The sequence below is a fragment of the Oryctolagus cuniculus genome, chromosome 7, assembly GCF_051225735.1.
Source record: "Oryctolagus cuniculus isolate XC-2025 breed Fujian yellow rabbit chromosome 7, ASM5122573v1, whole genome shotgun sequence".
NCBI classification, from domain to species: domain Eukaryota; kingdom Metazoa; phylum Chordata; class Mammalia; order Lagomorpha; family Leporidae; genus Oryctolagus; species Oryctolagus cuniculus.
Window position 1 is genome coordinate 155554313 of NC_142873.1, and position 22583 is coordinate 155576895.

General features: G+C 54.1%; 1 protein-coding gene across 4 annotated transcripts in view; it reads right to left on the minus strand.

The window, feature by feature from the left end:
- KAZN (kazrin, periplakin interacting protein) overlaps positions 1-22583 on the minus strand; it is a 994352-nt gene that overhangs the window by 364590 nt on the left and 607179 nt on the right. The gene's annotated exons all lie outside the window — the stretch shown is intronic.

A 22583-nucleotide genomic window follows, 5' to 3' on the forward strand; every position in this document is an offset into this window, starting at 1 on the left:
GAAGCGGAGCCACTGGGCCTCGAGCCAGCTCTGTGGGATGCCAGCGTCACAGGCTACTTAACCCTGGTGCTGCCACGCCGGCCCCTAGGTTCTGCTTCTAGGACCCTTTTATTACGGTTGTTTCAGGCTCAAGTCAACGCACGTTCCCAAGTCTACGTACGCCTTTGTGTGAAGAGCACTGGACGAAGCTCTTTTACATTTTTCATGAAATTTCAATGGAATTGAAAAGCTCTTCTTTCTCAATATTTTCTTGACTCACTAAGGAGAGGTCGAATGAGCTGGTAGATTGAGAACGGTGCTGCCTGCAAGCGAGTTTGGAGAGTGCTAGGCTAAGACCCGGGGTGACGGTCCTAGGGGGTTCTCACACCAGGCACGGCACTGAGTACCTAACTCCCAGGAACGAGCTACTGTCCTTGTCCCCATTTTACTGAGAAGAAAAGTGAGGCTGGGGGAGGTGGAATCCCTCATCCAAGGTTGCATGGGAGTCAGCAGCAGGGCTGGGACCAGATCAGGCTGGCAGGACGGCAGGGCCCCCCCTTACTGTATTGCTCCTTATACCCAAACTCGGGGCTGCACCATGGACTCCAAGCCTGTGCTAACGGTGGGGTCTGTGCACACAGCCGCGCTGAGGATGGCACTGGAAGAGGGGGCGAGCGGGACGGGAACGGTGGGTGCCTCGCCCGGCTCCTGAGCACCCAGGGTTGGTCCAGTGGCTCTCATGGCCCCAGCAGCTCCACTTCCTGTCTGCCCCTCTGCCTTTCCCGGTCAGCAGGTGAGAGAGGAACCTCGTCCTGTGTGTGGCCTTGAGAATCTTAGAGCCGGAGGGGACCTCAGAGCCCGGGCTTGTTCCGAGGATGGGGCAGAGACCCAGGGAGACCAGCTGACCTGCCCCCAGCCTGCACTCGGCATGGCCATGTTTGCTCTAGAGCCTCGTGCGTGCTTTTATGAAGTGACCACGTGGCCGTGGGGATGCGCGGGAACACGCGGGGAACCGTGCTAAACCGTGGCGCTCCATCGCTCCATCCTAGGGACGCGTCAGAACCCACAGTGCCTCTTCTCTGGTTATTCTTCTGAGAAAAGCATCCCAACTCAGCGTGAGACAAACACCTCCAGCGAGGATCCCTTTGATCTGCTTTCCCTTGAAAACCTTCACAAACTTGGCCAGAAATTAACAATCAAGCCTTACAAAGCCTTCTTTGGTTATTCCAACCTAACAACAAAGAGCGAGGCCACGTTCTCTATAGTGTCTCCAGTGTCCCCTCCCACACCCCCGCTAGGAAACAGACGCATCTGCCTGACCCCGATTCGGAGCTCCCAAGGAAGGCTTGGGTTTCTCCGCCTCAGGACGCCATGCACAGCGCTGAGAAGGTGCTGGGGTTTAGCTGAGCCCGCTGTGATTCCAGCAGCCCACAGGGGAAGCCGGTCCTCCCTTGGGGAAGTGGACCACATGGCGCCCTGGCTCATACATCGGACTGGGCTGCTCTCCTGCACCTGGAATCCTTTGGCATCTCTGTGCCCTAAGTCCCTCCTTCCGCCCCGCCCCCAGTCCCACCCCGTCCTGCCCTTTTGCCTTGTAACTTCCCAGTAGCTTTCCCTAAAGTGTGCAACGTACCTCTCCCTGCCCCTCTGAGAGCAGGCACAGCCGAGGGACCCATCTTGTCCACAGGGGTGTTAGTGCACCTGAGCCAGCTCTGCATGTGCAGAATTTGGCCTTAGCGCCTTGTGCCTGGGATCCTCCGCAGGAAGAGCAGGCCCCAGCGATCTGCTCAGCCCCAGAGAGAAGACGTAAGGAACAGGCTTGAACTTACAGCCTGGGTAAGACCCCCGAAATCGCTTTGCCAATGAGCAGATACGCAGACAAGAAAAATGACTGTTGTTGGAAGCCATGGAGATGCTGAGGTTTTGGGCTGCAGAGTGAAACTGAGCGATCCATGAGGGAACCCAGCGTTGGACTTAGCGGTGTCATCCTGCCCGTGCGCTTGCACCTGTGTAGCTGGTTGGCTAAACAGAGACCTAGAAGTTTTACAAAAAAAATTCTGGAAGTCCCAAAAGCAAAATCTAAACCGTCTCAGCAATGCCATATAACAATGATTCCTGTAGCATCTGCATTGTGTTAGGTTGACCATGTAAAGTATAGGAGAAGCCTGGTGTGGGTTGGGCACATGTGCAATGCCATTTTGTGTCAAGGATGTGGGCCACCATGCATTTCGGTATTGGCAAGAATCCTGGAACCAAGGGTTTGGGAGGGTGATGGTCTGTGTGTTCCGGGGATGCCATAACTAAGTGCCATGGAGTGGCTGGTTTAAACAGCAGAAAATAATTTTCGCCCAGTCCTGGAAGCTGCAAGTCCAAGGTCAGGTGTGGGCAGGGCTGGTGCCCTTCTGAGGCCTCTTTCCCTGACTCGTGCCTGACCGTCTCCCCCTGGTGCTCTCCCACGCTGTCCCTCCGTGTGTGCCTGAGTCCTAATCGCTCTGCCCCCAGGTGACCTCACTGTACCCTAAGGGCCTCTTCAAAAGCCCTTCCTGCAAAGCCAGCTCCATTCTGAGCACCGAGGGGTGGGACGGCAACAGGTGCTTTCTCAGGCGGACACAACTCAGCCCACGGCACTGCTTGCAAATCAGAGAACCTCAGAGAGCAAAAGCTTGGAGACCGATGGGCGACGCATGGGCTCGCACAGCGGGGAAGTTGAGGCAAATCTGACCTCAGGAACCCAGGAGTCCGGGCGGCTGCTCCCTCTCTCCCTCCTCTCTGTGCATTGCCCTCCTTTCTCTCCTCTGTGCACCCAGCCCGTCCCCATGCACGGGAGGCTGGGCAACGCGGCCACGGGCAGCTGCAGGCTTGTTGCATCCTACTTTAGTCATTGCAGATGGAAGACAGCTGCTCCCAGGGGAGAGTCGGCCTAGCCCTAGGCTGTCACAGGACCAGGGTGTGGCACCACTTTGATTGGGCAGGTCTGGCGTCCGTGCCCATCTCCAAGGCCCGGGCAAACAGGCTGGTGGCCCCGCTAGGGGAATGAGGAGTGGGGAATGGCCCAGGGTCCAGGGTGGGGAGTGATTTAGCAGGAAAGACCACACAGGCAGAAGCAGGGCCTGGATGTCCACACACACCACACCCCGCCCAGCCAGCAGATGGTGGGCCCGGGCTGCCGGCTGAGCGGCGACAGTGATGGTGACCGGGGCCGCTCGGGCAGGCCTTTAGTTCCGCACATGTGGCTTCAGCCCCAGCCTTGACTTCCCAGGCAGCCAGCTTTAGGCAAGCGGCTTAGCGTCTCCAAGCTCCAGTTTGTCTTTCTACTTTAAAGTGAGGGGAGCAAACGCATCGCTCGATACAGGTTGGAGATGAGCCTTCAGTGCGGTCACTGTGGGAAACCCGTGTGTGTAGTGGGTGCTGTAGTGGCCCCCACGTGCCTGCCCCCTGCCCACCCCCGCCTGCTCCCAGCTTCAAGGGCCCAGGGGCTCACCCACCAAGGCCAGGAATGCTCTCCCTCCCAAAGGAGCACACCTGCATCCCCCACCAGCCCTTACCTCTGCTTCAGGGGCAGTTCTGCGTCACCTAAGGTTATGCCCCTTGACCCAGGGACAGTCCTGGCCCCGGAAGTTGAACACAAATCCCCACCCAAGGGCTCTGAGCTCCAGAGCTCCCCGCACCGGCCTCGTGGGAGCCCCCAGCTGCCAGCTTTCCCTTAGACTCCCTCCGGTACACACACACCTCCCTGGGCGCTCCCCAGAGCCTGCTGGGGCCAATTCTGCTTGCTTGTGTTCATTTGCTAAGAGCACATGCGAGACAGGAGGGGGGACAGTGGTTTCCCCTTCACCCACGGTTTTGGTTTCCCTGGTTTCAGTTAACCCCATGGTTCACGGCGGTCCAAAAATATTCCATGGAAAATTCCAGAAATAAACAGTCCGTGCATTTTAAAATAACTCCTATTACAGTAGATGTGTGCTGTTTTGGCACTAGTGTAGTTGGTCTTCTCTTGTGTCTAATGTAGAAGTTAAACCTGCGGCCGGCGCCGTGGCTCACTAGGTTAATCCTCCGCCTGTGGTGCCGGCATCCCATATGGGTGCCAGTTTCTAGTGCCCTCTTCCAGGCCAGCTCTCTGCTGTGGCCCGGGAGGGCAGTGGAGGATGGCCCAAGTACTTGGGCCCTGAACCTGCATGGGAGACCAGGAAGAAGCACCTGGCTCCTGGCTTCAGATCGGCACAGTGCAGGCCTTAGCGGCCATTTGGGGGGTGAACCAACAGAAGGAAGACCTTTCTCTCTGTCTCTCTCTCAGTCTATAATTTACCTGTCAAATAAAAAAAAAAGTTAAACTTGATCCCAGGTAGGGAGGCGTGGGCGATGGCGACCTCTGCACGAGAGGTCTCAGGGCTGTCCGTGGTTTCAGGTGACCCGCGGAGGCCTTGCAGCAAGCCCTCTGTCCTAGCTGAGAGCTCACAGTTGCCTCTGGAGCTGGACCGCCTGGGGTCAAATCCCTGGCCGATCTCAACCAGGGCTGTGACCTTGGGTGATAAGGAACCTGCCTCTGTATGCCTCAGCTTTCTCCTGTGTGAAAAGGCAATGATAATTGTTTCTTCCCGATGATTAAACCAATCGCTGTGGATCGAAGATTCAGGCATGGGCAAGCGCTTGCACACTTGGTCCTCTGCTTCCTGCTGGCCACTGGTTCTGTCCTGGGGACACAGGGGTGGAGGAGACCCTGTTTTGGTTCTGTTGCTGCACCTGCTCTAACGGCCCTTCAAAAGCATGTTATTGGATGCAGAGGTCATTCATCCATCCTTCCAACTCCACGTAACAAGGATCCATTAAAAATAAAAACGCATTTTCCCTGCACTTAGGAAATTCTTAGGATTAGAAAAGAGTTGGAGACCAGTTTGAAGTGCAAATGTCTCACATCCTCTTTCCCACCCCTTCCTGAGTCTGAGGCTGGAGCCGCTGCTTTGTGGGAGGGGCCTGTGGTGAGACACGCAGGCCCCCACCTGATGGTCGCACTCCTCCAGGGCTTGTCCACGTGGCCCAGAAGGGGGAGCAAGTCTGCCCTGGACAGCGCCAGCCCGTGGTGTGAGAACCTCCTTTGCTACAAGGACCTGCAGACCCAACGTGCCACCTGGCCTTCGTGAGAGGGGATGATGAATTCCCAGGTGTCTCAGCTGCAGGAGTCACTCCTGCAGCCTCCATCCCAGCCCTCTCGTTTTTTTTTAAAAAAAGATTTACTTATTTATTTAAAGGGCAGAGTGACATAGAGAGAGAGAGTGTTAGAGAGAGTCAGAGAGAGAGAGAGAAAGAGATCTTCCATACTGGCCCACTCCCCAGATGGCCATGAAAGCTGGGACGAGTCCAAGCCAAAGCCCAGTGCCTGGAGCTCCATTATGGTGGAAAGGCCTGTCAGCTGCTGCTTTCTTGGGTGCACCAGCATTCCCACGTGGGATGGACGCCAGTGCCGGAAGCAGTAGCTGAACCCGCTGCACCCCGGTGCTGTCCCCCCACCCCCACCGAGGCCTCTCATTTTGTGGAGGGAGAGAATGAAGCGAAAGCCGAACCATGACCACTGCAAATCGATTTTGCCCCAAACCAGGAGGGCCTCACTGATGGCCGATCTTCAGCATTGCCTGACCAGGACCTGGAGTCGGGCAGACCTGCAGTGGGTTTTCTGACACTGGCCTGAAACGTCATCGCGCTTCCACGTCATTCTGGGCAGATTTCCGGCTTGTGAGCCTCACTTTCCTCGTTTGTAGGGTGGGGAGGATGTAACCTCAGCTGACATCCAGCTGCTCCTCGACTAAGGATGAGACCAGCTCTCAGTACACCTGCGGAAGTGGAAAGGATTGGAGGTGAAAAATGCGCTCATCACACCTCACCTGCTGAACCTCGTGGCTTAGCTTGGCCACACTTGAAAACACACAGAATGCTTATGGTAGCTTACGGTTGGGCAAAATCAACCAACACAGGGCCTATTTTGTAGGAATGTGCTGAAGATCTCGCAGAATTTGGTGAATTCTGTACTGAAAGTGAGAAACAGAATGATTGCGCGGTTACACGTTCGCACCATCCTAAAGCTGAAGAATTGTTAAATTGCCAATGGAGCCATAGTCATATCCCAGCTCTACGTGCGATGAGCACTACCATGTGTCAAATGCTATTCCAGAAACAGGAGTGTAAAACCACAGAAAAATCCCTGTCCTCAGGGAGCTTACGTTTTAGCCTAAGTGGTGAGAGGTAGGTGAGCAAATGGGTAAGTGTCTGTGCATTTTCTGGGTCTCTGGGAAATGAAAGGGATCAGGAAACAGCAGAACAAAGGCGAGAAGGAAGACTGGGGCTGGACTGAGCTTCGGACCCACGTAAGGTGCTGCAAAGCCTGACGTCTCCAGCCAGGCGGCATTTGGGCAGAGCATACGCCAGGTGGATCTCTCGAGAAGCAGCGCTCCTTGCAACAGCGCAAAGGCCCAGGGATTCACAAGTCCCGGACTACACAGCAGGGCAGCCCCTGTGTCTGGAGCAGAGCCCGGGAGGTATAAGGTGGAGATCAGGTTACAGAGCACGGGGCTGGCCCCCAGGGATGGTAGTGGTTTCTAAGGACTCTGGCTCTCACTCCCAGTGAGACGGGAGCTGCGGAACAGTTTTGAGCAGAGGAACGATATGAGGAGAGTTAGGGTTCAAACTGTCCCCCAACTGCTGTGAGGAGAGACTGCTGGGGACAAGACCAGAGGCAGAGGCCAGTTAAGTCGTTCCCGCCACGACCACCAACGTAGGGTGGTGGCTTGAGGCTGAGGAGTAAGCATGGAGGTGGAAGGTGGGGCCACAGGTTTTGCTGACAGATTGGATGCAGTGAGAGAAAGAAGAGCCACAGGGGGTGTGAGGACTTGGACCTCAGTGATGGGACGAGTGAAGAATTCAGCTGGCAGGTGCAGAAGGCAGTGGGAGGGGCAGGGTTAGTGGGGAGTGTATGCTGATTTTCAGGTGCGTGTTAGACATCCAAATGGAGGCTTCCAGTGGGCAACTGGGTACATGAGGCTGGAGGTCGGGGAATGGGCTAGAACCGGAAACAGGCATTTGGAAGTTGTCAGCATCTGGGTGTCACTCAGAGGCACGACTGAAAGACCAGGTGGAGTCTCCTGGACAGATGCACTTTACTAGGGAAGGGAAAGCCCTGAGGGTGAGTCTTGGGTGCTCCAGCGTGTAGAGGTCAAGGGCACAAGGAGAAACAAACCCTACAGGCAGAGAAGGAGCCATAGAGCAGGGGAGTGAAAATCAGGTCTGGTATCCCGAAAGCGGGGAAAGAGGGTCAGAAGGAGGCCTTGGTAAAGCCCCGTGCAGGAGGAGAGCTCCTCCCCTGCACAGAGCAGGGGCGGGGGAGGGTGGCTGTGGTTCTCGGGAACCTGTTCTATGTTTTATCCTTTTTTTTTTTTTTTTGACAGGCAGAGTGGACAGTGAGAGAGAGAGACAGAGAGAAAGGTCCTCCTTTGCCATTGGTTCACCCTCCAATGGCCACCGAGGCTGGCGCACTGCAGCTGGCACACCTCGCTGATCCGATGGCAGGAGCCAGATACTTATCCTGGTCTCCCATGGGGTGCAGGGCCCAAGCACTTGGGCCATCCTCCACTGCACTCCCTGGCCACAGCAGAGAGCTGGCCTGGAAGAGGAGCAATCGGGACAGAATCCGGCGCCCCGACCGGGACTAGAACCCGGGGTGCCGGCACCGCAAGGCAGAGGATTAGCCTAGTGAGCCGCGGCGCCGGCCCCTGTTCTGTTTTATCAAGGACTGGATGAGAGGGCACAGAAACGATCAGTGTTTGAGAGAGGAATGCGCATTGCCCTGATTCCATAATTACACATCCTACATGAGTCCCTGTACCTACTGATCACTTTGTACCCCAAACACATGCACAAATACTGTATGTCCATTAGGGATTTTTTAAAAAGAGAGACCTTGAGGCTGGCACTGTGGCACAGCAGGTTAATCCTCCACCTGCAGTGCCGGCATCCGTATGGGCTCTGGCTCTAGTCCCGGCTGCTCCTCTTCCGATCCAGCTCTGCTGTGGCCTGGAACAGCAGTAGAAGATGACTCAAGTGCTTGAGCCCCTGCACCCACACGGGAGATACAGAAGAAGTTCCTGGCTCCTGGCTTCAGATTGGCCCAGCTCCGGCCATTGTGGCCGTTTGGAGAGTGAATCAGTGGATGGAAGACCTCTCTCTCTGTCTCTTCCTCTCACTGTCTATGACTTGACCTCTCAAATAAAAATAAACAAAATCTTCACAAGGAGAGACCTTGCAATAGGCCACCTAGGTGATGACCGTCTTTGAGGAACAGCCAGACGCTGGCAATTGTGACTGAGCAGGATTAAGTGGGCTGAGAAGCAAAGCACCTGGATTACAAGCTGGTATAAAGCAGGTGCTCCTCACCCGTTGGCCCAATTTATCTTTTTTTTTTTTTAATTGTTTATTTCCAAGGCAGGGTTACAGAGAGAGAGGGAAAGACAGAAAGAGAAAGAGAGAGGGAAGGAGAGATCCTCCATGTGTTGGCTTCTTCCCGGAATTGATGCAATGGCCGGGGCTGGGTCAGGCCAAAGCCAGGAGCCTGGAATTCCATCAGGGTCTCTCACATGGGTGGCAGGGACTCAAGCACTTGGCCATCTTCCTCTGCTTTCCCAGGCACATTAGGAGGGAGCTGGATTGGAAGCAGAGCAGTTGGGTCTTTGACAGCATTCACGTGGGACACCTGTGTCACAGGTGGTGGCTTAGCCTGCTGTGCCACAGCACTGGGCTCAGCCCACTTTGTCTCAGTCTTTCCCCAACCACACGACTTGTCCAGCTCACAGCGTCAGCCACTTCTCCTTCACTCCTCACAGCCACAGAAATCGTTCACACGCAACTCTTCTGTCTGCATGGCTGTGCTATTGATATCACGTGAAGATACACTCACCAGGGACGGTGACAGCTGAGCCGGCTGTGACACGGCCTGACTGCCCTGGAAGTCTCTGCGAATTTACAAATAGCCTAAGTCATATATCACTAGCGAGACGCCGGGCTCCTGCCGCCAGGAAGCACAATCAGCACTAATTATGCCCTCCTTGGAAATCGAATGATCAGACTCTGTCCACCCCCACTGCCCCACTTGGCAAGAGGTCTGTATAATGTCTGGAAAATAAGAAAGTGGAGGGACTTGGTCTGAAAGGGCAGCCTCAGCCTCCGGTTAATCCCAGCACATTGAAGCGTGGGCAGCGTCTTTGCACGGGAGCACCAAGCACTCCCGCCCAGCCGTCACGTGAGCCCCCAGCTGCCACTCCTAACCCGGCAGCACCCCAGCCGCTCAGTTTGTCTCTGCTCATTCCAAAGCAGATGATGAAGGCGTGTCTAAAAAAACCAGCAGTGGCCAAAGAGGATGCTTATCCCAGCATTTCTAAGTATACTCACGGGACGTAAGAGCTACAGTCTGGGGCATTACTGACTGTCAGGTATTGTGCTTCATCCCTTCTGGTTCTCCCCTCATTTTAGCCTCTTGAAATTTAATTATTTTAACAAGTCCATGAGGTGCGGACTGTTAACATCGCTGTAAGCTGAGGTTCCAAGAGATAAATTCTGAAGGTCACCCAGGCAGTGAGTGGCACAGCCCGGCTCTGCATTGACGGACGCTGAGCACAGAGCCAGAGCTCTAGGCCTTTGTCCCGTGTCCATCTTCTGACATCCAGGGGACATCTCAAGGAGAGAGCTTTTCTGAGATTTTGCTATAATATTTGACTTACATTTTTATTAGGCAGAAGCTGGGAATTAAAAAAAAAAGACAAAAAGTGTTGCTCCCTGGGCTTGGTAAGTGTATATTACACTCCCATAAAGAGGGAATAATGATATTTCCTGTTTGTCTCTGAGGGTCATTGTGAAGTTCAAGTATATGAATGGGTACGGAAACTTCCTTTTTCCTAAAAGGGATAAGGAGTGTAGCAGGACGCTGATTTTGAAAAATAATTTCAGTAAGCACATTAATATCAACATATTTTAAATTGCTGAGTCAAATTCTAATAAATGGCCAAATTTAAGACTCCAGCCTATGTTTCAATTTGTATATGAATGGACCAATTTTCTCCTTAAAGAAACAAGCATTTTTGGTTGTAGGTGACATAAATCTCCTCTGTTCCTTTGGCTTGATTCATTTACATTGTTTTCTTTTTCAATTAAATAATCACGGAGAATTTGAAAAGATGCATTTCCATTAGTAGACTCCCAAACAGATGACCTTGGCGATCACGAGGTTTTACACAGATTTGTCAGATCGCTTGTTATCTTCTTGGGCGTCACTGTCACTAAAAATTCTGTCTGTCTGTGTAGTTGAATTCTTTTCTCATCTCCTTGCGCTGCTGTTTACGATCATGAGTCACAGCTGAAAGGAACTGAACTCTGACTAGCTGCTTTTCACAGGTGCCGGCCAGGCTGGTGCAGGGCAGAGGTGAGGACGGTTTTCCTGTCTTACAGGTCGGAAATGAAAGTTGCAGTCTCCAGTAGTTATCTTCCAGATCTTGTCCCTGTTGTTTTTCTTTTTGACACAATCTGATGCACTCCACAAAGAACAGCAAACTTCTACCCAGTGCTCAGTATGTCCCTGATCTGAAGCTCATTAGATCCCTCCCAAAGAAGGAATAGATACTTTGTTACCTTCACAGCACAGCTGAGGATATTGAGGTCCTGAGAGGTTAAAAGATCTCCCTAAGGACACGCAGTTAGAAGGTGGCAGAGGTGGAGTTTGAACCCAGAGCTTGGACTTTTGATGATTAGGCTGTGGGTGTCAGCTGTGCCAGTGTGGGGCCTCACCAATCACATCAGCTTTCTACACCTCGGGTTTCTCCTTTGTAAAATGGTCGTATGATATGATTCGCCTTGCCCCTCTTGACGCTGTGGGACTGCAGAAGCCACCGGATGTGCCCATGCTTTGTAAATTGCCAAGGACACCATGACTGCCATCACCACTGGGGGAAGTCAGCCAGTGAGACCCCAGATGACTCAATGGGTGGGTTCACAGTTAAGGTGAAAACCAGACTTGTGCAAAGTACCAGCTGCTTGCACGGACCACATGCCTGCAGACCGCCAGCCCTTGGTGAGTGGATCCAGAGGCACGTGTCCGACCTTGTTGCCAAAGCGCAATGCCAGCCTTGGGAGCCAGCCCCAAGGAACTCCCCAGCTCCCTGTGCACCCCCGGTGTTAACTTCACTCCCCTCTTTGATCGATGACACACTTCCAAACTGAGGGTGTCAGTGGATGCCACCTTTATGTTCAGATGTATTCAAGCCACCGCTGGTTTAGTGAATTACTGCAATCCAATGAGCCCACGGATAGCCTGTATTTAACTTTTATGTAGCTGCCCCAGAAACCGGCTTGAAAAGCAGAAATCAATGATTGTGACAAAATCTCGATACAATTTAGTTTGAATGTTCAGTTTGGGGTTTGATGCATGCCACTGTCATACATATTTTATGCTCTCAGATGAGTTTTATGCTTACTGGTTAAAGGGGGTTAGCAATATCAGTGGGATACAATGTGACAAACCTTAAAAGAAATGTTGTAAAAGTATTCTCCTCCATCACCGGGTAGTATGTAGTCGGATTCCCTTCACATTGTAAGAGGCAGCAGCAGTAGCGGCATCTTCAAGTACCAAAGGGAGGCCCTATTTACAAGTCCTTAAATTAATTAGTCAAAATGCATTTAATTAATTATACCCACTGTGACTATCTGATTCGCCAGTAATTGGGTAGCATACAGGCAGGATCCAGGTGGTATGGGCGGAGTGGACAAATTGGCTAGGACTTTTCCCACTGGAGACCTCGGTCTCAAGCAGTAGTTATTATTTTCTCTTGAAAAAAATTTTTTTGGTAATGTACCAGCTACTATTTAGAAATAACCTGTTCATAAGAACACCTGCAGATTAGCATAAAGTTCCTATTTAGAGAGGTGTCTAGACAGAACCTAAAATAAGAACTTCAAATGTTAAGAATTCAATGGCAGCAGGCCACATGACTTTCACGGAGACCAAAATCAGATGGTTTTTAAATCTTTGGTACTAGTCAATTTATTCAATAGGTGTCCCGCAAATGGGATTAAGGTTGGTCTGAAAAAGAGCACGGCTTGATGGTTCCTTCACTTCTGCCATCCACACATCTGTCCATCAGTCACCGCCTCCATCCACGCATCAGTCCATGCACACACCCGTCGTCCTTCCACCCAGCCATCCATCCATCTTTCCATCCGTCCACCCAGCCATCAATTGGTCCATCCACCCATCAGGCACTGAACTAAAGGCTGGAGGTAACACGGTGGCCGAGAGAAGCACAGACATCCTCCCTCCCCGCACACGCCTGCAGGCCAGCAAGGAGACTGAGGACAGACGATTACTGAGTAGCACTGTTCAACGCCTGATCTGGAGCACCGGAGAACCCCCAGGTCCCTGCACGTTGCCTTACTGGTTCTGAGCCGTCCTCTGACCCCTGCCTTGGACCTGACTCAGGTACCGAGCTTGTCACCTGTTCACTGTAACAGCCTTCCCACCGGCTCCCGGATCCCCTCCTCCACTCTCGTCTCTGAGTGAAATTCCAGCCGGTGCCACCTGGGCCTTCGTGAGCTGTGATTTTCATCAGCTTTCTGCCTGTGGAATTGCTCTTCAAGGCATCCCGAATATCCTTAGGATTAAACCCAAACCCCTTAGTGGGGGCAGACAGGGTCCTTCTGGACTCAGCCCTCGCCCAGCAAAGCCCTGAGACCTGGCCTGGGCTTGTGTCTCTGCTCCTCGCCACCTGCTGCTCAGACTGCTGAACCTGCACCTGGCCGCTCCACCTGCTGCTCCCTCCCTCCCTGCCCCAGCAGTCGGAGACCCTGCCTTCATCCCTGCCTTCATCCCCCAGCCCTGCCAGCATCCTCTTGTCCTGTGACTGTCATTTGAAAGAGCGTGGGTGGGGGATGAACCCTTCCCCCTCTGGGCTTCCTTGGGGCCTAAACATCCAGTCTGGATCCAGGCAGGTGCTCGATTCATGATGGGTGGGTGAGTGAAGGCAGAGTGCCACGGGGGCAAAGGCAGCCTCTCCGGATTTGCAAGAAGGAGCAGTCCCGTTAGTTCCCGGCTGTTGATGAAGTTCCGGGACAGGGGCTGAAGTCCAGTTCCCACGTGGCGTCTGTGCCATGTGGGGTGTGGGGAAGGCACCTGCTCAGACCCATCCAAGCCCTGGTGACTTGTCCCCAGTCTGTTCAGCCTTCACTTTGACTTTTCTCAAACAGCCCTTGTAGGTTTCCCAGCATCTCTTCAGAGTCTTTGAGATATACGCCCAAAATTATACACGGCCAATTACGTCATGACATCACCGCTGCTTGGAATAAGAGCATTTATTCTTAGAGAAAAAACAACCAAACTGAGAGAAGTGACTGGACAGAGATAAATAGAATCTGAGCTCCTAGCACCCCGGCATTGAGAGCACGTTTATGTAAATCAAGATATTTTCTGTTAATTAAGATGTTTCCTGTTTCAAGGACTCCTGCTAGGTGTCTCAATCTCTCCTTTCTCCATCCCCAAAAACACATTGGCCAAGGGGTTAAACTGCTGCCTGCGACACCGGCATCCTATAAGAGTGCTGGTTGGAGTCTTGGATGCTCCACTGCTGGTCCAGCTCCCTGCTAATGGGCCTCAGAAGGCAGAAGATGACCCAAGCACTTGGATCTCTGCCAGCCATGCGAGAGACATGGCTCCTGGGTGAAGTTCCTGGCTCCTGGCTTCAGCCTGGTCCAGCCCTGGCCATTGTGGCCATCATGAGAGTGAAGCAGCGGACAGATCTCTCTCTCTCTCTCCCTCTCTCTCTCTCTCTCCTTCTTGCTCTCTGTTACTCTGCCAACCTATGTGAAAGCCACTACACACACACTGTGAGAACACTACTTGTCAGGCTTATGAGATCTTGAACTTTTTTAAAAAAAGATTTATTTATACGCCGGCGCCGTGGCTCACTAGGCTAATCCTCCGCCTAGCGGCGCCGGCACACCGGGTTCCAGTCCAGGTCAGGGCGCCGGATTCTGTCCCGGTTGCCCCTCTTCCAGGCCAGCTCTCTGCTGTGGCCAGGGAGTGCAGTGGAGGATGGCCCAAGTACTTGGGCCCTGCACCCCATGGGAGACCAGGATAAGTACCTGGCTCCTGCCATTGGATCAGCGCGGTGCGCCGGCCGCAGCGCACTAGCCACGGTGGCCATTGGAGGGTGAACCAGCGGCAAAAGGAAGAACTTTCTCTCTGTCTCTCTCTCTCCCTGTCCACTCTGCCTGTCAAAAAAAAAAGATTTATTTATTGATTTGAAAGTCAGAGTTACAGAGAGGTAGAGGCAGAGGCACAGAGAGAGGTCTTCCATCTTCTGGTTCTCTCCCCAAATGGCTGCAATGGTCGTAGCTGCACTGATCCGAAGCTGGGAGCCGGAGCTTCTTCCAGGTCTCCCACATGGGTGCAGGGGCCCAAGCACTTGGGCCATCTTCCATTGCTTTTCCAGGCTATAGCAGAGAGCTGGAAGTGGAGCAGCCAGGATTCAAACCAGTGCCCATATGGGAAGCCAGCACTGCAGGTGGGGGCTTTACCCACTTAGCCACAGCACTGGGCCCTTGCTTGTTTTACAATTCTGATTTGCTTGGGTTTAAGCTGATTTCTAATGTTTGTATTTTGCCCAAACCAGGTTGGTTGCAAAAGGCTCCAGCAGCCTCCCGAGAATGCACTTGCTTCTTAGAAAGCTGCCTGATCTCTTCGTGATGAGCACACGGGCCATCATTCCGAATGGTTCAGCTGAATTTCCCTAAATACACGTGGGGGCCAAATGGAAGGGTGTGGGAGGCTCCGCACCATTACGGAGAGATGGCTGTACTGACCCTGGGAGAGAGACTTAATGGATCAGAAGAGTGTGGCTTTTCATGCGTGAAATAAGACTTCCAGCCTCTCTCGGCCTCAGCGCTGAGCAGCACTGGGTGGTCGCTGCGTTTTCTGGTCTGTTACATCACTGCCCCTGCCCAATTTCCAGGGAGAACCTTAGCTTGGTGGGTGGCAGGCAAGACCTCCTTAACCTTGACTCTATCGTGACCAGGAGAGTATCAGGTAAGTGATTAGTACTGACAGAACTGCTCGAGCCAGGAGGCGTTCACACTTTCAGAAATAAGTCAAATCCAAGGGGTAGTTTCGTCAACCTCAGCATTAGAGGCAGAGTTAACGACACAGAGAGGGAGAGACAGAGAGAGAGGTCTTCCATCTGCTGGTTCACTCTCCAGTTGGCTGCAGCGGCTGGAGCTGGGCTGATCCAAAGCTGCGTGTCAGAAGCCAGGAGATGGCCGGCACCGCGGCTCAATAAGCTAATCCTCCGCCTGTGGCGCCGGCACACTGGGTTCTAGTCCTGGTCGGGGTGCCGGATTCTGTCCCGGTTGCCCCTCTTCCAGGCCAGCTCTCTGCTGTGGCCCGGGAGTGCAGTGGAGGATGGCCCAAGTCCTTGGGCCCTGCACCCCATGGGAGACAAGGAGAAGCACCTGGCTCCTGGCTTCGGATCAGTGCGGTGCGCCGGCCACAGTGCACCAGCCGGAGTGGCCATTGGGGGGTGAACCAACGGTAAAGGAAGACCTTTCTCTCTGTCTCTCTCTCTCACTGTCCACTCTGCCTGTAAAATATATATATATATATATATATAAAAGAAAAAATATATATATAAGAAAAAAAAGCCAGGGGCAGCTTCTGGATCTCCCACATGGGTGCAGGGGCCCAAAGACTTGGGCCATCTTCTGCTTTCCCAGGCCATAAGCAGAGAGCTGGATTGGAAGAGGAGCAGCTGGGACTAGAACCGGTGCCCATATGGATGCTGGTGCCACAGGCAGAGGCTTAGCCCACTACGCCAGAGTGCCAGTCCCTTCAGCATTTCTTGTTCTTCCTGTTTCTCTTCCTAGAAACCAAGGCAGGGTCCCACTTGCTGCCCCCGGTCTTGGGCAGTGGCCCTGTTACTGTACTTACACAGGCCCCAGGAATAGGCTCACTGTGGTAGAGCACCGGAAGCCATACAGTGAATAGCATAGGAATTCCTGGTGGCCCCGCCTCCTAGGCCTGAGCTCTGAGCCCCTAAGTCCACACATTAGTGAGGTGGGGACAAGGAGGCACCACGGAGGCTCTCTTCTCGGGGACCGTGTTGCAAAGAACACCTCTTGAAGGCTGCAGGCATGTCCATGCAGGGAAGCTCGGGCAGGGTGGCCCTGCCCAGCCCTTGCTCCTCTGCCCCCAGCCAGCATCTCCTAAGGGGCTGATGGCTGGCCGCAGCACAGCTCAGCCTGTGTAAGGGATGTGCCAGGGGCCCCAGCACCCATCCACACCCAGAAAGGTGAGGCCCCCAGTGTTGCATTGGCTGTCACTGAAATGACCCAGATAGCCAGGCTGCAATGTCAAATGTTACTCCCTGAACCTTTGTCAATCCACCCCTCCCCCCCATTAAATGATAAAAATGACCAGCCTGGCTCAGAAAGGTCACCGAGAGGCAGGTGGGAGAGAGGTGAGGAGCTTCCTGTAGCACTGCCAGGGTCTCTGGTTGCCCCTGGGGGCTTCTCAGAGGTCTGCATCTCCGGGGCTGCCCAGAGGGTCCTGGACCTCGCCCCTTCAGCCCTTGGCCCCAGAACAGGTATAGCCTCTTGGTTCACTTCCAGACGGAGCAGTTGCATTGAATTGACAGCAGCCACTCGGCTGCCAACTGGATGCCAGGCCTGCCTCCTTCCCGGCATCCTCGATGCTTAGCACCGGCCCCCAGCCCAGCTAGAGGGAGACATGGGTACATCTCCATGGGATCCCTGTGGCTTGGGCCCTGGCAGCCAGTAGCATTCCCATTTCAAGCAGCACAAAGGAACGCCAACGGTGGCTGCTTTTACCGGCAGTGGGAGAAGATGGGGGGGCGGGGCAGCTGATCCGGTGCCGGCTCCCTTAGCCGCTCACCCATTTGCAAGAAGACTCGCCAGGTTCGCATTGCCTAGGTGCTCACAGCCACGGAGCCCACCCGAAGGCATCCAAGCAAACGTCGCCAAGAGAGGTTAATCCCCCAAAGAGCCTGCTTTATTCATTTAAGTCCAAGCAAACATCAGGATGTAAGAGTACTTGGCAATTTTTGCAGAGTGAATTCAGTGAGCAGAGGACAGAGGCTCAATACATGAAAAAGGTAGACAATTATGGGCAATAATAACTAGTTTCTTTCTCTATGGTGCAAGCGTAGCATGAAGGCAGTATTATACTAAGCCTTTTAACCCCAGACCTCGTTTTATTCCTCAATAGTAGTTTAGAAAGAGGCAGTGTTCTGAAAAATTGATTGAGCTCACAGTTCTTGGTTTTGAATTCCATGTACTTTTTTTTTTTTTTTTGCAAGATTAGATTTGGTTTTGTTTTCTGAAAAACAAACCCAATGAAAAGAAACGCAAGCGGAGGGACAGATTTTTGTCCCATGTGGACAGCGGGTGGCTGTAGAGTGGGGGATGTGGGGTCACCCGTTCGAGATCACGGCAGGGAGGATGGGTTTGTGTGCCAGACATTGTGACAGAGTCAACGCTCTGAGTTTCCGGAAGATACGGAGAAGCTGGAGAGATTCAGGGGGGCAGGCAAGGACCCAGAGGCCCGGAGTCCATCAGAGGTGTGACAGCCAGGGAGGTGTCCTCGAAAACAGGTGAACCCTCACCTGTCGCTGGTGGGAACAGAAGATGCCACAGCCCCTCTGGCAGTCAGTTTGGCAACTCCCGCAGATGTTCAACAAGAAATCACCCACCGATGGCCCCAGCAATGCCACTCCGAGGTGCAGAAGCAAACAGCTGGACAAAGCTTGCATGTGAGTAGGCACAGCGGTGTTCTCCTTAATGGTTAAAAGTTACCGCAAATCCATCAGCTGACAAACGGATACATAGAGCGGGGCATAGCGCTCCAAGGTACTAATACGGGAGGAGCCTCGGACACATGCCCGGCACGAGGCGCATAGGCTGGTGGTGAAGGTGCCGGTCTAATCCCCTGCTCCCCTCACCGGGGTGGGTTTCTCTCCTGGCTTCCGCTCCTGGTTCCAGCTTCCTGCGGATGTGCACTCTGGGAGGTGGCAGGGGACGTCCCGAGTCGCTGGGGCCCTGCTACCCACGGGGGAGACCTGGGCTGAGTTTCCAGCTCCTGGCTCTTATGGCATCTGGAGAGTGAACCAGCAGATGGAAGATGGCTGTCTGTCTGCCTCTCAAGTAAATAATCTAAAATTTTAAAAACTATGCTCAGGGAAATACACCAGACGCAGAAGAACACCTGTTGTGCAAGTTCACTTCCGTGAAATGCCCATATTGAATAAAACCAGACACAGCTATTCCGTGGCCATCGAGGGCTGGGGGTGGGAAGGGGTGGTGGTGGATAGATTAGTGGTGATGGTAAGTTCTGAAATCAGACCTGGCGGATGCACAACTCCAAAGATGTCTACACACAGCCCAACTGTACACTTACAAAGGGTGCATTGTACGGCATGCAAATCACACCCCCATGGAACTGCTGAAAACCAAGTAGAGGCAGAGGAATGCAGAAACAAACCCTGGGGATGTGAACCTGAGCCCGAGAAGGATTCAGCTCCAGTCTGGTGCCCGCCTCTGGCTGCACACAGTAGGGATTCACCCGGCCCGCGCACAGGGGGCCTTGTAGGCGGAAATGCCGAGTTCAGGAAGGAGGGCGGGGGCCACGGGAGCGGGCAGGAAGGCAGGTCCTCGGGCAGCAAGTCGAGAGGGCTGAAGCCTGCTCTGCCAGCCCTGGGCTCCCACGCACGATGGTGGCTGCGTGGAACTGTGTGGGCCCAGCCGAGGACAGGGCGCTGTTGGAAAGCTCCTGCAGGACACAGGGAGAGCGACGCGGCGGACCTGCGGCAGGGTCAGGGGACAGATCCCAGCGCTCCTCAGGGGGAGGAGCTGAGGGAGGTGCAGACGGAGTGGGAGCGAGGGGACGCCACACTTCTGTCTGCAGGTGGGGGCGGTGCAGGGGTGGCGTCATTCACCGAGATAAAACCCAGGAGGAGGAAGCATCCCAGGGCAGGCGTGGGACAGCCCGGCACAAACTCTTCAAGCTGGGAGCAGAGCAGCGACCCCCCGAAGCATCCAGTGACCCTTGCTTCTTGAAGCGTGGTCTGGGGAGCGGCCGACAGGCATCCCACGGGGCCTATGATGCTGCGTCTTACTGGGCCCAACCATGGAGCCACTGGCTCAGAACCTCTGGGAGTGAGGCCAAAGCATCTGCATTTGCCTTTAAAAGTTTTTTTTTGTTGTTGTTGTTTGTTTATTTTTTTTTCCAGAGAGAGCGAGCGAGAGAGCAAGCGAGCTTCAGCCATTGGTTCACTCCCCAGTGCCTGTAATGGCTGAGGCTGACCAAGGCTGACGCTGTGAAGGCAGGAACCCACCTCCCGGGTCCACATTAGCAGGCAGGTGAAACCAGCAGCCGGAGCCGGGTATCAAAGCAGGCACTGACACGCCCACCCCGGGCATCTCCACTTTCTCACAAGCTCTGAACTGGATCCTCAGATCAAGGACCACCACGTGGGGGTCTAACGTGGGCCCAAGAGCCTGCACTGCATACCCTTGGCAGGAGCACTGACCAATTTCTTTTTTTAAAAGAGAATTAATTTATTTGAAAGGCAGAGTTACAGAGAGGGAGAGACGGACAAAGAGAGATTTTCCATCACTAGTTCACTCCACAAATGGCCACAATGGCTGGAGCTGGACCAGGCTGAAGCCAGGAGCCTGGAACTCCATCCGGGTCTCCCATGTAGGTGCAGGGGCCCAAGCACTTGGGCCATCTTCTGCTGCCTTCCCAGGCACACCAGCAGGGAGCTGAACACGATGTGTTGCAGCGGATACTTGAACCCGGGTTCATATGGGATGCCAGCATTGCAGGCGGCTTAACCCAGTGTGCCACAGCGCTGGCCCCCGATTAGTTTCTAATTATAGCTAAGTTCTCTTAGGACTGGGGGAATCCTAAGGCTGGAGGGGGGATCCCTCCCTACCCCTGCCCCGCCTGCGGCAGACTTCATACGGCACAGGCTGCAGCCCCCTGCGGCTCCTCCGACTCCACAGCTCCCCCGGTCCTTCTGTGCCAGCCTCTTAACAAACATGTCACTCGTAAGCCCTCTCCAACGATCCACACGCCGTCTTCCACAAATCCCCCCCGAGAGGAGCCGCCTTAACTAAACGCGCCAGAAGTGCTTGCTGATGCAGCATTCGGCTTGGTGGCTGTTAAACAGCCGCCTCCGCTTTCCACGGCAAACCTGGGAAGCCATGCGGACGCTGGGAAGGACAGGAGCTTCTGGAAGCGATTGGGAGACGCACACACAGGCTGCTCCCTGCACATAGTAGGTGCTCTGCAGAGACAGGTGGAATCTATCTGCGCGTGGTTTCACACTCCACACGACTGGGGACAGCCCTGTGTGGCTGAACAGGTGCACCTGTTTCAGACAGAACACCTGAGCAGGTGTCAGGATGGGGTTAGGACACCGGCCATAATCCACCGAGGGAGGTCTCGGAAACTCTGCCCCCTCTGAAGAGACCGCAGGGCTTTGGAGTTGATCTTGTACTTGTTAAGGTCCACAGCCCCTGGTGTATGCAGAGGAGCAAGGCACACAGCACATCTGTGGCTTTGGAACTCATAGCGCTCACCTGAAAGTCAGAGCCCCCTCTCTTCATCCGCACCCCAGATCATCCCGGCGGCTTCCCCTCTGCTTCCCTGCGGCTGGGATTTGCTCTCAGAGGCGATGGCTTCCAGGTATTCGCTCCCAACTAAATCACCCTCTTCCAAGTTAGCAGTTCCTGGTGTGGACGGCTCCAAATGAGCTGGATGATTTCAATCTGTTTGCCAAACAAAGAGAGTGGCAGCCCTGTGTCCCCGGGCGCTCACCTAATACAAGATGAAGATGTTTGCCACTTTCCTGGGGAGTGATTCCACGCCCTCCGTGGGGCCATCCCCAGGGCAGGCAGATCCGTCTCCCAGGCGCCTGCGTTTTTCAAAGGCTTTCCCTCCGGGGGGCCCCTGCTCCTCACCAAGGAGGCAGTTCTAGGGCTGGAGAAACTTTCCACAGGTCGTCCCCCTCCTAGCGTTTGTAACCTCAGCTTCCCGGAGGAAGTTTCCCTCCACGCTGGGTGTCTGGTCACGTGACCCTCCCCTCTCTACACACCTGACGGGTCCAGGGGTGAGCATCTGACCTCAAAGTAGCCAATCAGGTGCTGGCATTTGGCCTGGTGGTTAAGATGCCGCTTGGGACAGCTGCGTCCCACGTCAGAGGACCTGGGTTTGAATCTTGGCTCTGCTTCTGATTCCAGCTTCCTGCTAATGGGGACCCTGGGAGGCAGCAGAGGGCAGCTCAAGCAATCGAGTCCCTGCCACTCATGTGGGAGACCTGGATGAGCGCCTGGATCCTGGCCATTTTGGGGATTTGAATATGGGCACTCTCTGTCTCTGTCTCTCTGTCAATCAAAACCCCACAAAACCAATCAAGGCAGTGTTGCCCAACAAACCCTCCAATCAGGATTTCCTTTACTTTCTCCTGGTCTCGGGCTGCTCCTGTTCTTCCCACCCCTTCTCAGATGCCTTTTCTGGCCTTTATGTCCTACTGGCTGTGCCATTAGATAGAAGCGACTGGAGAACCCAGCGGGCTCCCTTTCTGGAGCACTCCCAGTCTGTTGAGAGTTTCAAGATGGCTCAAGGGCTCAGCCATGCCCTCTGCGAGTCAGACCAAGCACGGACACGTGGCCAAAGACAGTCAATCCACAGGGAAGCATGGTTTGTGGGGTTTTCTGCAATGGCTGATGGTGCTGATGGAAACTTCCAGACACTCCCTTCCAGAGTGGGTGCAGAGGTGAGAGAGGAGCTCACACAGCGCGGGTGCCTCTTAATGGTGGGACCCTGCCATGGAGACCCACAGACGTCCATGCGTGCAGGGAGCAACGTCATATCCGACAGCTAGAACAGCCCTGGGGATTGTCCAGCCTTTCAGCTCCTGCCATGCCTGAAATGAGGCCCGAGTGTCTCACTTCTGCTCCACCAAAGACAACAACCGGAGAGAGACAAGCCCCGCGCAGAGCCTCCTCCCTCCCCCAGCCTCCTCCCTTCTCCCCTTCCTCCCAACCATCATCATCACCACCACTGTTATTTCAGGGTCACTTCCTCTGTGCAGACGCTGACTGAGCATTTACACCTGCGAACGTGCTTAACCTTCACACCTCTCAGAGCTAAAGGGCCAGAGAGGTCACCCCGTCAGAGCAGTAAACGTGAATTAGGGGCCGGCGCTGTGGCGCACTGGGCTAAGCCTTTGCCTGCGGCACTGGCATCCTGTATGGGTGCTGCTTTGTGTCCCGGCTCCTTCTCTTATGATCCAGCTCTCTGCCATGGCCTGGGAAAGCAGTGGATGATGGCCCAAGTCCTTGGGCCCCTGTACCCACATGGGAGACCCGGAAGAAACTCCTGGTTCCTGGCTTCAGATTGGCTCAGCTCCAGATGTTATGGCCATTTGGGGAGTGAACCAGTGGATAGAAGACCTCTCTCTCTGTCTCTCCCTCTCTTTCTCTGTAACTCTAACTCTCAAATAAAT